General features: G+C 35.4%; 1 long non-coding RNA gene across 1 annotated transcript; it reads left to right on the forward strand.

The window, feature by feature from the left end:
• Window positions 1–519: 519 nt before the first annotated feature.
• LOC139510462 (uncharacterized) lies at window positions 520–4,951 on the forward strand. Its single transcript, XR_011661883.1, has 2 exons — window positions 520–621; window positions 4,789–4,951. It is a non-coding gene; the product is annotated as an uncharacterized lncRNA (long non-coding RNA).
• Window positions 4,952–13,638: the final 8,687 nt, after the last annotated feature.

Here is a 13,638-nt window from a genome sequence, read left to right on the forward strand (position 1 = left end):
TCTTTCCCATTAATGTCACAATATCAATATATTACAGTAAAACTGATAGTTTGATGACATTGTTTAAGACTATTGACCTCAAGTCAGCCTAAACTAAGTTTAAAAACTGTAATTTATTCATTAAAACAGTTCAAGACATGTACCTTCTGAAATGTGATTGCATCAAAATTAAACCTAAGGCATAACATACTTAGTGTGCAGGAAGTGCCACCAAATAAATACTGATTTGTAAAATTAGATGATGATATTTGTGAAGTCAAAGATATTATAGCTAGTTATAACTGGTTTTAGATATAAATCTGAGTAAAAGGTTGATTTATATGTGCTCTTTCATGTTTAGATTATAATTTAAATTTAATCTTTTGAAGTTTTTTTTATAATATTAAGACATTAAAATCACAATTATTTATTTATACACAAAAAAATAATTTTTGTCCTTTTTTAGTTGAATGACTGTACACAAACATTATACACACATAATTTTGATAATTCTGTAATATTTTTTTTCTATAGCCCCAGAATGTGACAAAAAACTTATTAATCCAGATTTACAAAAAATAGAAATAGTTCAGCTACCATAAGACTGCTATGACAAAAATTCTGCAGTTTCCAGAATTTGAGGTAGAGTATAGTTAGGAATAGTTTGATTATGCAGATGCTTAGTTTGCCATAAACGATTATGCCCTTGATACAAAAGCAGAGGAAACAGAAAAGTATGAAAATAGTTGAAAAAAGTAATCATTATTACCTAGTCATATACTGTAAATAGAAAAAGAGAAAAGCACTGGTTATGATTTGGTATTTTTAATAGCATTATCATTTGTCCATAACTTGGAATATATACTGGATTGAGCTTGACATTTATTTAATATCATTGACACATGGTTTGCAAGAAATGAAAGATGGTAATTTAAACCTAGCAATTTTATTAAGATTCAAAAAAAAGCTTTTGATTTGGTAGAATATGACTTTCTTTGTTTAAAGCTCGACATGTATGGATTTAGTGAGACTATTGTTAGTTTTTTTAAGTGTACCTGAATAACAAAAGGTATACATTTGTAATGTTAACTTTGAACAACAACATGTAAAATTTGGTGTTCCCCAATGTTCTATACCTTGTCCTCTATTGTTTGTGCTATTTATAAATGACCTTCCCTTATGCATTAAAAATTGTGAAACAGACCTATATCGTTGTATATGCTGATGACACCACTATTCATAAATCAGGGGGAAACATCTAGAAAATATAAATGATGATGTTCAAGAAGATTTATACAGGGTTGAAGAGTGGTGTAAAATGAATAACATGTTCATAGATGCAAATGAAACAAAATGTTTGATAACTGGAACAAAGCAGAAACTATTCAGACTTTTCAACCAAACTTGATAATAAATTAAAGTATTACAAAATTCTTCATGTGAAAAAATATTAGTTTCAAAATTGACAGCCCACTAAGTAACTGGAGAAATCAAATTGACCAAGGTTGTGCTAATATATCATCCAGAATAAACCATCTTTCTTAAATACATTTTTTTAATATAACTGCAAGAAAACATAATACAATGGGTGTTCTGCCCCTAATTGACTACTGTTGTATTATTTGGGATGAATGTAAAAATTGAGGGATAACAAGAATTTTAAAAATCAAAAAAAAAGGGCAGCATGATAAATTCTAGATGCAGATCCGTTATCCCTCTTGGTATATAGGAGCACTATATTCTATGTTAAACTCCGACAGTAGGTATAAACAAATACTGTTGATAGCCGGTATATAGGAGCACTATATTCCATGTTAACCACCGACGGTAGGTATAGACAAATACTGGTGATAGACAGTATATAGGAGCACTATATTCTATGTTAACCACTGACGGTAGGTATAGCCAAATACTGTTGATAGATGGTATATAGGACCACTATATCTTATGTTAACCACCGACGGTAGGTATAGACAAATACTGGTGATAGACGGTATATAGGAGCACTATATTGTATGTTAACCACCGACGGTAGGTATAAACAAATACTGTTGATAGACGGTATATAGGAGCACTATATTGTATGTTAACCACCGACGGTAGGTATAAACAAATACTGTTGATAGACGGTATATAGGAGCACTATATTGTATGTTAACCACCGACGGTAGGTATAGACAAATACTGTTGATAGACGGTATATAGGAGCACTATATTGTATGTTAACCACCGACAGTAGGTATAGACAAATACTGTTGATAGACGGTATATAGGAGCACTATATTGTATGTTAACTACCGACAGTAGGTATAGACAGATACTGTTGATAGACGGTATATAGGAGCACTATATTGTATGTTAACCACCGACGGTAGGTATAGACAAATACTGTTGATAGATGGTATATAGGAACACTATATTGTATGTTAACTACCGACAGTAGGTATAGACAAATACTGTTGATAGATGGTATATAGGAGCACTATATTGTATGTGAACCACCGACGGTAGGTATAGACAAATACTGTTGATAGATGGTATATAGGAACACTATATTGTATGTTAACTACCGACAGTAGGTATAGACAAATACTGTTGATAGATGGTATATAGGAGCACTATATTGTATGTTAACCACCGACGGTAGGTATAGACAAATACTGTTGATAGACGGTATATGGGAGCACTATATTGTATGTTAACCACCGACGGTAGGTATAGACATATACTGTTGATAGATGGTATATAGGAGCACTATATTGTATGTTAACTACCGACAGTAGGTATAGACAAATACTGTTGATAGACATCAACGGTATATGGGAGCACTATATTGTATGTTAACCACCGACGGTAGGTATAGACAAATACTGTTGATAGACGGTATATAGGAGCACTATATTGTATGTTAACCACCAACGGTAGGTATAGACAAATACTGTTGATAGACGGTATATAGGAGCACTATATCTTATGTTAACCACCGACGGTAGGTATAGACAAATACTGGTGATAGACGGTATATAGGAGCAACTACCGACAGTAGGTATAGACAGATACTGTTGATAGACGGTATCAAAAAGCACTATATTATATGTTAACCGGCGACAGTAGGTATAGACAAATACTGTTGATAAACGGTATATAGGAGCACTATATTGTATGTTAACTACCGACAGTAGGTATAGACAAATACTGTTGATAAACGGTTTATAGGAGCACTATATTGTATTTTAACTACCGACGGTAGGTATAGACAAATACTGTTGATAGACGGTATATAGGAGCACTATATTGTATGTTAACCACCGACGGTAGGTATAGACAAATACTGTTGATAGATGGTATATAGGAGCACTATATTGTATGTTAACTACCGACGGTAGGTATAGACAAATACTGTTGATAGACGGTATATAGGAGCACTATATTGTATGTTAACCACCGACGGTAGGTATAGACAAATACTGTTGATAGATGGTATATAGGAGCACTATATTGTATGTTAACTACCGACGGTAGGTATAGATAAATACTGTTGATAGACAGTATATAGGAGCACTATATTGTATGTTAACTACCGACAGTAGGTATAGACACATACTGTTGATACACGGTATATAGGAGCACTATATTGTATGTTAACCACCGACGGTAGGTATAGACAAATACTGTTGATAGACGGTATATAGGAGCACTATATTGTATGTTAACCACCGACGGTAGGTACAGACAAATACTTTTGATAGACGGTATATAGAAGCACTATATTGTATGTTAACTACCGACAGTAGGTATAGACAAATACTGTTGATAGACGGTTTATGGGAGCACTATATTGTATGTTAACCACCGACGGTAGGTATAGACAAATACTGTTGATAGACGGTATATAGGAGCACTATATTGTATGTTAACCACCAACGGTAGGTATAGACAAATACTGTTGATAGACGGTATATAGGAGCACTATATTGTATGTTAACTACCGACGGTAGGTATAGACAAATACTGTTGATAGACGGTATATAGGAGCACTATACTGTATGTTAACTACCGACGGTAGGTATAGACAAATACTGTTGATAGACGGTATATGGGAGCATTATATTGTATGTTAACAACCGACGGTAGGTATAGACAAATACTGTTGATAGATGGTATATAGGAGCACTATATTGTATGTTAACTACCGACAGTAGGTATAGACAAATACTGTTGATAGACGGTTTATGGGAGCACTATATTGTATGTTAACCACCGACGGTAGGTATAGACAAATACTGTTGATAGACGGTATATAGGAGCACTTTATTGCATGTTAACCACCGACGGTAGGTATAGAAAAATACTGTTGATGGATGGTGCAAAGGAGTACTATATCGTATGTTAACCACTGACGGTAGGTATAGACAAATACTATTGATAGACGGTATATAGGAGGACTGTATTGTATGTTAACCACCGACGGTAGGTATAGACAAATACTGTTGATATACGGTATATAGGAGTATTGTATTTTATGTCAAACATCGACGATAGGTATGGACAAAATCCCACAAATACTGTATACAGACAGTGTATAGAAGTACTGTATTGTATGGTAAACACTGACGGTTGGTATGGACAATTTCTGTATCATGCATCAATTGTAAATAAAAGTATCATGTGAGTGACACAGGCTCATTAAAGCCTCTAGTTTTGATATTATTAATGTGGAGATCTGGTCTAATTTATCATTTTCTCTATTACATGCATGATAACTGCAACAATTGAATTGAAATAAAAGTGATAATATTTCTGTTGTAGGTTATCAAGAGTTAGTGTTTCCATACAAGTGATAAAGATTGAACAACAAAAACATCTCAAACTTTACAGGACAGAGTAGACTTTTTTCACTGTGCTTAGTTTTGTCTTTATGTCTAAATTATGATACCTTTAAAAAAACCAATAAAATATGGAATAACATTTATTTCTATCTTATAAAGTGGAGTGAAGAAATAAGGGGTCATTGAAAACATAAGAATATATTGCTATCATATATTGCAATATTGCAGATCAGCAGCCCATACATTTGCTATAGCACATAAATATGGGACCAATAATTTCAAGTTGCCTTTTAAAAAAGACCTTAATAATGTTATGCGAGATACCACCAAAGACCACTAGGTGTTGATCAAATGATATTGTAAATAAGAGGGTTGTCCAAAATATTTCCAACAGCTGTTTGATATACACTACCTTAATCAAACCACAATGGTAAAAAACAGTTTTGGTCAGTCTTAAAAGAAGCAAATATAATTTAGAAAAAGTGCCAGCTGTTGATAAAAACTACAAATAACTGCCAGTCCTAAATGTGGGTGGAGATTACCATTTAGCACAAATGAGTTTCTGGACTAAAGAAAGTAATTTCGGCACAAACCGATTATACCCTTTCAAAAACTATGTGTAGTCCCTTTTATAAAAGTGGCAGATTATCTTTCTATCTAGAGTATCTATGACAACTAACTGCTGCTCCTAGTGACGTTAGTCTTTGGTTTTTGAAAAGATTGGATATATTGTCACAATTCTTTTCTAAGGTACCGGTCTGATAAACAGGAAGAAGCCAGATTCGCTACTTAATATATGCACACTGAAATATAGTCCCTTAAAATTCCCATGGCTGTGTACATGTTCAGATACGAACTATGAAAATTTTGTTTATATCTTTAGAGAAGTAAAATCAAGTATGTATGTCTTTAGTTTTGTCAAATTGCTGTCTTGTTTTTTCCTGTTATTAGGTAACAGTACTGATACAATACTGCAAAAATACGGAGATGTGGTATGATTGCCAATGAGACGCCTACATGTATCCACTGAAGTTCAAATAAAGTGGATGTAAGCAGTTATATGCAACCATACAGCCTTTAACAATGAGAAAAATCATATCAAATAGACACTTGTAAATAGGTGTTGATCAAATGATATTGTAAATAAGAGGGTTGTATATTTCATGACGGTATAATACTAAACCCCTAACAGGAGGGATTGTGCCTGATATTCATATGATGAAGACACAATCTTTCAATCAGTTTAATTAAGGTCTGGTTCTGGCATGTCAATAACTGCTAGTAGTCTGTTGTTATTTATGTATTATTGTCATTTTGTTTATTTTCTTTTGTTTCATATTCTGACATCGGACTCGGACTTCTCTTAAACTGAGTTTTACTGTGCGTATTGTTTCGCGTTTGTTTTTTCTAATTGGCTACAGGTATAGGGGAGGGTTGAGATCTCAAAAACATGTTTAATCCCGCCGCAATTTTGCGCCTGTCCCAAGTTAGGAGCCTCTGACCTTTGTTAGTCTTGTATGATTTATAATTTTAGTTTCTTGTGTATAATTCGGAGCTTAGTATGACGTCCATTATCACTGAACTAGTATACATATTTGTTTAGGGGCCAGCTGACGGACACCTCCGTGTGCGGGAGTTTCTCGCTACATTGAAGATCTATCGGTGGCCTTCGGCTGTTGTCTGCTCTATGGTCGGGTTGTTGTCTCCTTGACACATTCCCCATTTCCATACTCAATTTATAGTATGATTTACATCTGCAATAATCACGAAACAATCAGAGACAAGTTTGGGTCTAAATCTGTATGTCCCACATAATCAAATTGACCGAAGAGAGAGGCGAAAGATACTAAAGGCTTATTCAAACACATAAGTCAATAATAAACTGACAAAACCACGGCAAAAAAAAAGAGAAAGATTAAAAAACCAACAACAGAATGCAAAACACAACAAAGAACATCACAGACTGAACAAAACGAACCTCGCCAAAAAACTGATGTGACCAAATGACTAATTTATCTCAGCCTTACATTATTTAGCAGACCCTTTATTATACCAAACCAAACAAAGTTCTTTATGGTACAATGTTTTTGATCCATCGGTCTGTCAGTCCTGTTCTCGTTATTGCAACTCCTCTGAAACCACATAACAGAGTTTTATAAATTTTTGTAGATAATGAGGAAATTATGAAATTATCAATTCATTGATTTTCTATATACTCCTACAACAGTTTGTCATAAAATCTGTCTAAAGACCACAACAGAGTTTCATGAATTTTTTAGATAGTTAGGACATGCTATGTAAATGTGCATATTGGCAGAAAATCATGATTAATTTTTTTATGCCCCACCTACGATAGTAAATGGGCATTAGTTTTCCGGTCTATGCGTCTGCTCCTTCGTCCGTTTTCTCGCTTCAGGTTAAATGTTTTGGTCAAGGTAGTTTTTGTTGAAGGTCAGGTGCAATAAACTTGAAACTTAGTACATATGTTTCCAATAATATGTTTTTTTCTAAGCTTAATGCCAAAGAAGGTTTTTTTCCCCTATTTCACGGTCCACTGAACAAAGAAAATGATAGGGCAAGTGGGGAACGGTGTACGATGGACACATTCTTGTTTTTGTCGAGCTTGCGACTTTTGTCGCAGAAAGCTCGACATAGGAATGGTGATCCGGCGGCGGCGGCGGCGACAGCGTTTGTTCACTTCTTAAAAGCTTTATATTTTAGACGGCGAACGACCTGAATGCTCCATACTTTAAATACAGATGCCTTAAGTTTGGAAGTTTCCGTCTGTCACATGTCCATTGTCCTTGAACTCATTTTCATGGTTCAGTGACTACTTGAAAAAAAGTTAAGAGTTTTTGTAATTTCTCTCATATTATGGGTAACTATGTTTAGTATTTGCGTACCTTGGTCAGCATGCCCATCAGACAGTTTTCACTTGACCTCGCCATCATTTCATGGATCAGTGAAAAGGGTTAAGTTTTTGGTGGTCAAGTCTATATCTCAGATACTATATGAAATATGTCTTGTATATTTGGTGTATGGAAGGATTGTAAGGTGTACATGTCCAACTGGCAGGTGTCATCTGATCATGACCTCATTTCCTTGGTTCAATGGTCAAAGTTAAGCTTTTGAGTTTTGTCCGTTTTTTTCTAATACTATATGCAATAGGTCAACTTTATTTGGTGTCTGGAAATATCTTATGATGTCAGTCTCGCAAGTCTCATTTGACCTTGACCTCATTTTCGAGGTTCATTGTTCAGTGTTTAGTTTTTGTGCCAAGTGTCATCTGACCTTGACCTGATTTGTATTGAATGATTGTAAGGTGTAAATGTATTCCTCATTTTGGTCATATGACCTTGATCTCATTTTCTTTGGTCATGTTATTGATAAGTTTATGTGATAATTGTGGTAAAACTTTATATTTAGGTCTATCGACATAAATAAGGCGAGAAATTTCAACGTGTGTACTCTTGTTAGGAATTAGGAACTATGCCTTCTGAACTTAGAATTTCGGCCTAAATATACTTCTGCATATCTTCTGAAATTACACAACAGAATTTCATGCGTGTTTGAACTAAATAATCTGTTGAAATTTTGTTTGCTTAGTGACAATGTCGGGCTGTGAAGTATGTGAGCGTGCTCACAAAGTTTCTTTGATTACACACAGTCAATGCATTGTCTGTGCTTCCCAGATACAGTCTGTATGCATTTTCTTTGTTGTAAATTAAATTAAGTTTATGTATTGTACGTCGTTCTTAGTTTTTATACATTGTTTATATGCTTTGACTATGAGTCTAAGATACTTCTATTGTCGGTATATCTTAGATTTAGTCGGTTAACACTGTCTATGGATCAGAGACACAGTATGTATGCATTGTAAGTTGTTTCAAGTTGAAATAAAAGTCTGTATGTTTTGCCTGTTACTGCAAGATAAAGTGTGTGCACTGCCTGTGGCTCTTATATACAGTCTGTATGCATTTTCTGTATGCTTTATCTATTGGTCTAATTTTTATATACAGTCTGTATACAAACTGTATCTCTGACCCATATACAGTGTCCAAAAAAACTTTGTTTTAAGATCTCTAACCCATATACAGTGTGAAAATGATCTTTGGTTCTAAGATGCATTTTGTTTGATTGGCTGAATGCTTAGTATATATTGGTTTCGATATATGGTCTGTATGTATTGTATGGATCTTATATATGTATTTTTTTCCATCTGATGAGTAAGCCTTTTTCACCTGATTTTTATAGTTCGTTCTTATGTTGTACTGTTACACCAAAGTCCCAGGTTATTGGAGGTTTGGGATCCCGCTAACATGTTTAACCCCGCCACATTCTCTATGTATGTGCCTGTCCCAAGTTAGGAGACTGTAAATAAAGGCAACAGTAGTATACCGCTGTTCAAAACTCATAAATCCATGGACAAAAAACAAAATCGGGATAACAAACCAAAACCGAGGGAAACGTAATTCAGTGGTTGTCGTTTGTTTATATGTTACATTTTTGTTTTTCGTTCATTTTTTGTATATAAATTAGGTCGTTAGTTTTTTCGTTTAAATTGTTTCACATTGTCATTTCGGGACTTGTTATAGGTGACTATGCGGTATGGGCTGTGCTCATTGTTGAAGGCCGTACGGTGACCTATAGTTGTTAATTTCTGTGCCATTTTGGTCTCTTGTGGAGAGTTGTCAGTAGTGTTTGTGGGACAGAATGAACCCATAAAGGTGGACGTCTGACGCTGACGCTATATTTGGACCTGGGTGTGAATGCCGACGCCATATTTGGGCCTTAACGCGGACGCCATGGTCGACCATGAAATCGGGACGCGAATTTGAGGTTGGACCGTATGATTCGGACATCGAGACACCGACGCCATATTTGGGCTTGGACGCTATACCTTAATGTTATACCAGTAACGAATTATAAAATTCGTAATAACGATTTAAATTCGTGATTTCGAATTCAAATTATATTTGTGGGAGGTCCTATGGGCGTCCGTAGCTTTCCGACTTATTTGAACCACTTAATTAATATCCTATGGTCCTGTTTAACATGACATCTCAAATAATTAGATTAAGAGATAAAGCACATCTGGTGATTAAGAATAAGTATCTTTATACACTTTCTTTCAATAACATGTTTACAGGTGTACACTTTTTTATTTGGTTCTAATTAACGGACACCAATTATAAAAATATAGTCTGTGACATTAAATAATTATCTTTATCTTTTAGATAAGCATGACAACCGTAAACATTGAGTAGTATTGCATTCCAACTCATTTCAACCACATATAATTACTATCATATGATTAGGATTTCAACCCAAACCACGTCTGGTCATTTAAAATTGTTTCTCATTTAACAGTATCTTAACTATATATTTGAAAATTCCACGGTCGTAGTTGGTTTTTATCTTAAAAAATTACACAGATAATATATTTAATCAATCAATATTTATATACAAGGAGTTTGGATTGGGTTTACAGAATAGAGAATAATGGACGAAAAAATAAATAAAGAATGATATGGGCGAGAAAAATAAAGAATAAAGAAATATGACCAAAATAAATATAAAGAATAGTGAAATAGGGACTGGTAAAATATATCGAATAGAGAAATATACGGCTGCTTAAATATAAGGAATTAAGAATTATGGGATGTTAAACTATACAAAAAATTATAAAGGAATACAAACAAATACGACTGTTACAGTATATAATTGCAGTAGCATTTTTTGTTTGTTTGTGCACGTGCAAGAATTATGTCCGTGCAGAGAAACAAGAACCGGTTTGAACCGGTATAAATGAGATGATTCTGGCTCTGTAGGTGGCCGGCTCTTAGCATACGGTCCAATCAAACAAGTTTTATGTCTATATAGTCCTTAACATAAAATTATGATGAAGATTACTAAATGCTTAAGGAAGAAAGATGATCAGGAGGATTCATTAATTATACAGAAACACAAAAAATTGTATTGACTATAATAATTATTTCAACCGTATAGAAGATAAATTAGTCTACTGTACTTATATAGTTATACACAACACATTTTAGCCTATTGCAAGGCAAAATTTATGTTCCTATCCAATATACCCTTTATCCCGCGGGGTGGCCTCTTTTACAAGACCTATTCCTATTGTATTTATGGTAACGTGTTCTAAACATTCATGAATTATTTGCCACTGGACGTTAAGCAATCAATTACTATTTCCGTTTATTTCCTTAAATACGGCTTTGAGTATAACAAAGCTGTAAGAGAGATACTAAAGGTTTCACTGGAATTAACACTATGGACGAGTTTTGTTTATTTATTAATAGCGAAAACTCGCTTTCATCCATCGTTTGAAAATAACGTGCGTGGCAATTTCAAAGTGCGCCTTGCAAAACGCTATACGTTGGATGGATCGTGGGAATGTTCATTGAAGGTGTCGTTCATACCGGAATTAGAAGCCTAAACGAGACGTATGTACTTCTGTTCCGATTTCGTGCACCAGTCGTACGTTAGGAAAAATCTCTCCATATTCTCCAGTCGATACGATTAAATGAAGATATTACGGACGTGACGTTTGGGAAACCAGTCTATTTCACGGTAACCAGGAATTAATTGTATCACATCGAATTTGTTTTGAGATACGATCATCTTCAAATATGTCGTCTAAAAGATGACCATGTATTTTTCTTGCTATATTTTCGAAGGAAGTGAAGTAAATCTATAGGAGGAAACTACTCACTGTCATTTAGGAAATTACGAGTATGTTTAATTGCAATATTTGCTGTTAAGTGTATGTGTGGCCGCACGATCTTCAAAGACATATAAGAAGTAAGCATTCTTCCGATGAGCCACTATACCACCCAGGTGTTACCCAGCAGCAGCAAAAAAGGAACAGCAGCAGCAGAAAAAGAAGCAGCAGTAGCAAAAGCAGCAGCAGAAGGCTTTCGTGTTTAGACACCCTTCTACCATGATTGTGTCCGTTCCAACCTCCTGCGATAAAACTTATTTTATGTTATTTGTTTCAACACATAAAAAAACTGTGAAGTCCTAGTCCAGACAGGATCGTTTGGTTGTATAAAAGGTGGCAACCTCTTTACGAGGAAATACAACGAACATGCAGTGCTTCCACGCGTTGAATTCATTCGTGGAATTCCTTTTGATCTCGAAAGGGACGATTTTTTCGATCCCAACATTCGAAACATGATCCTATTAGATGACCTCATGTCGACATCGGACAAAGACTCCAGAATAAATGATTTGTTTACGGAAGGGTGTCACCATAGGAATTTATCGGTCGTCGTTTTTAATCAGAATTTATACTTTGGCAAAGACCCCACCCAGAGACGAAACTGTCATTATCTCATTCTCTTTAATAACCCCACTGATCGACAGCCCATCGTGACTCTTGGGCGACAGATGTATCCTTCTCGAGGGGACTTCTTTCTCCGGAAATTTGAAGAGGCAAAGAGGACACCTTTCGTGTACTTTCTTGTTGACCTAAAAGCTAGAACCCCAGAAGCCTCCAGATTGCACACAGAGGTCTTGCAGGTCGGTCAAGGAGAGACACCAGACGGACAGAGGGATGACGACCGTCTCTCGAATACTTTTGAAGACGATAGTTCAGTCTCATCAGACGAAAGTATTGCTGACGAGACAACACATAGTTCGTCAGAGGATGCTGAAACACGGAAAGATCTCATCGCCTGTCAGGATTGTGGAGTACTTAGTGTTTGCTCACCTACGTGGATTAGAAGCCCAACGTCAGCAAGGTTGTGGGAATAAAAACGGCATTGGCCTTAACGATGACCGGGAAAGATGTAGAGGATGCTTTGTGCAGAAGACTTGCCTAGATATGTGAGCGACGTAGAAGGTTTGTGGTCAATATGGACAACTGTGATCAAAAGGGGAGTCATTGGGTTGCATTTCATTTCCCCGCATCGGGTCCATCAGAATTTTTCGACTCCTTAGAACGATTACCGGAAAAGTATCAACGCTATTTCAGAAATGTACTCATCGTCAATGGACCGAAATACTGTGTGGTTTGCAATCAAATCCAACCCAATGATTCAGATACATGTGGCCTGTATTGCATTTATTACGTCAAATTGAGATGTCGGGACTCGAGATGAAGGACATAACAACAACTTTTCATCCACTGACACGATTCAGAATGACAGTAAACTCGTAGCTCTATTTGGTTAAATGAAAAATAATGATACAAAAAAAAATAATGAAAAAAGAAAGAAAAAAAAACAGAAGAAAAGAAAAAAAAATCCTAAAACACCTACATGGATGTATAGCAGGTCTCAAGTCTTGAAAAACTCTTTCTAGGGTCACTAAAAGTATCCACCCGGGAGGGTAGCCTGGTCAAAAATTAAGATATAGCGTCCAGGATTTAAGCCCAAATATGGCGTCGGCGTCTCGATGTCCGAGTAACATGGTCCAACCCGAAGTTTGCGTCTTGATTTCAGGGTCTACTATGGCGTCCGCTTTAAGGCCCAAATATGGCGACGTCCACCTTAATGGGGGTCATTCTGTCCCACAAACACTACTGTTGTCTCATTGGCAATCATACAACATCTACTTTTTTATATTATATATATATTATCTATACGTATATATTTTCTATATACGAATTTTACATGTTTAGATGATGCAATGAAAATTCAGAAGATATGTGGTAATATTGCCAATGGGAAACTTATCCACCAAAGACAAACGAATGTGAATCAGCCATGAGTTACACATATGTATTCATGTAAAATGCTATTCAAACCCATTCCTGACTAGATGTGACGAAAAACGAAAACTAACAGCCCGATTAATGCTGAAA

The sequence above is a fragment of the Mytilus edulis genome, chromosome 2, assembly GCF_963676685.1.
Source record: "Mytilus edulis chromosome 2, xbMytEdul2.2, whole genome shotgun sequence".
NCBI lineage: Eukaryota > Metazoa > Mollusca > Bivalvia > Mytilida > Mytilidae > Mytilus > Mytilus edulis.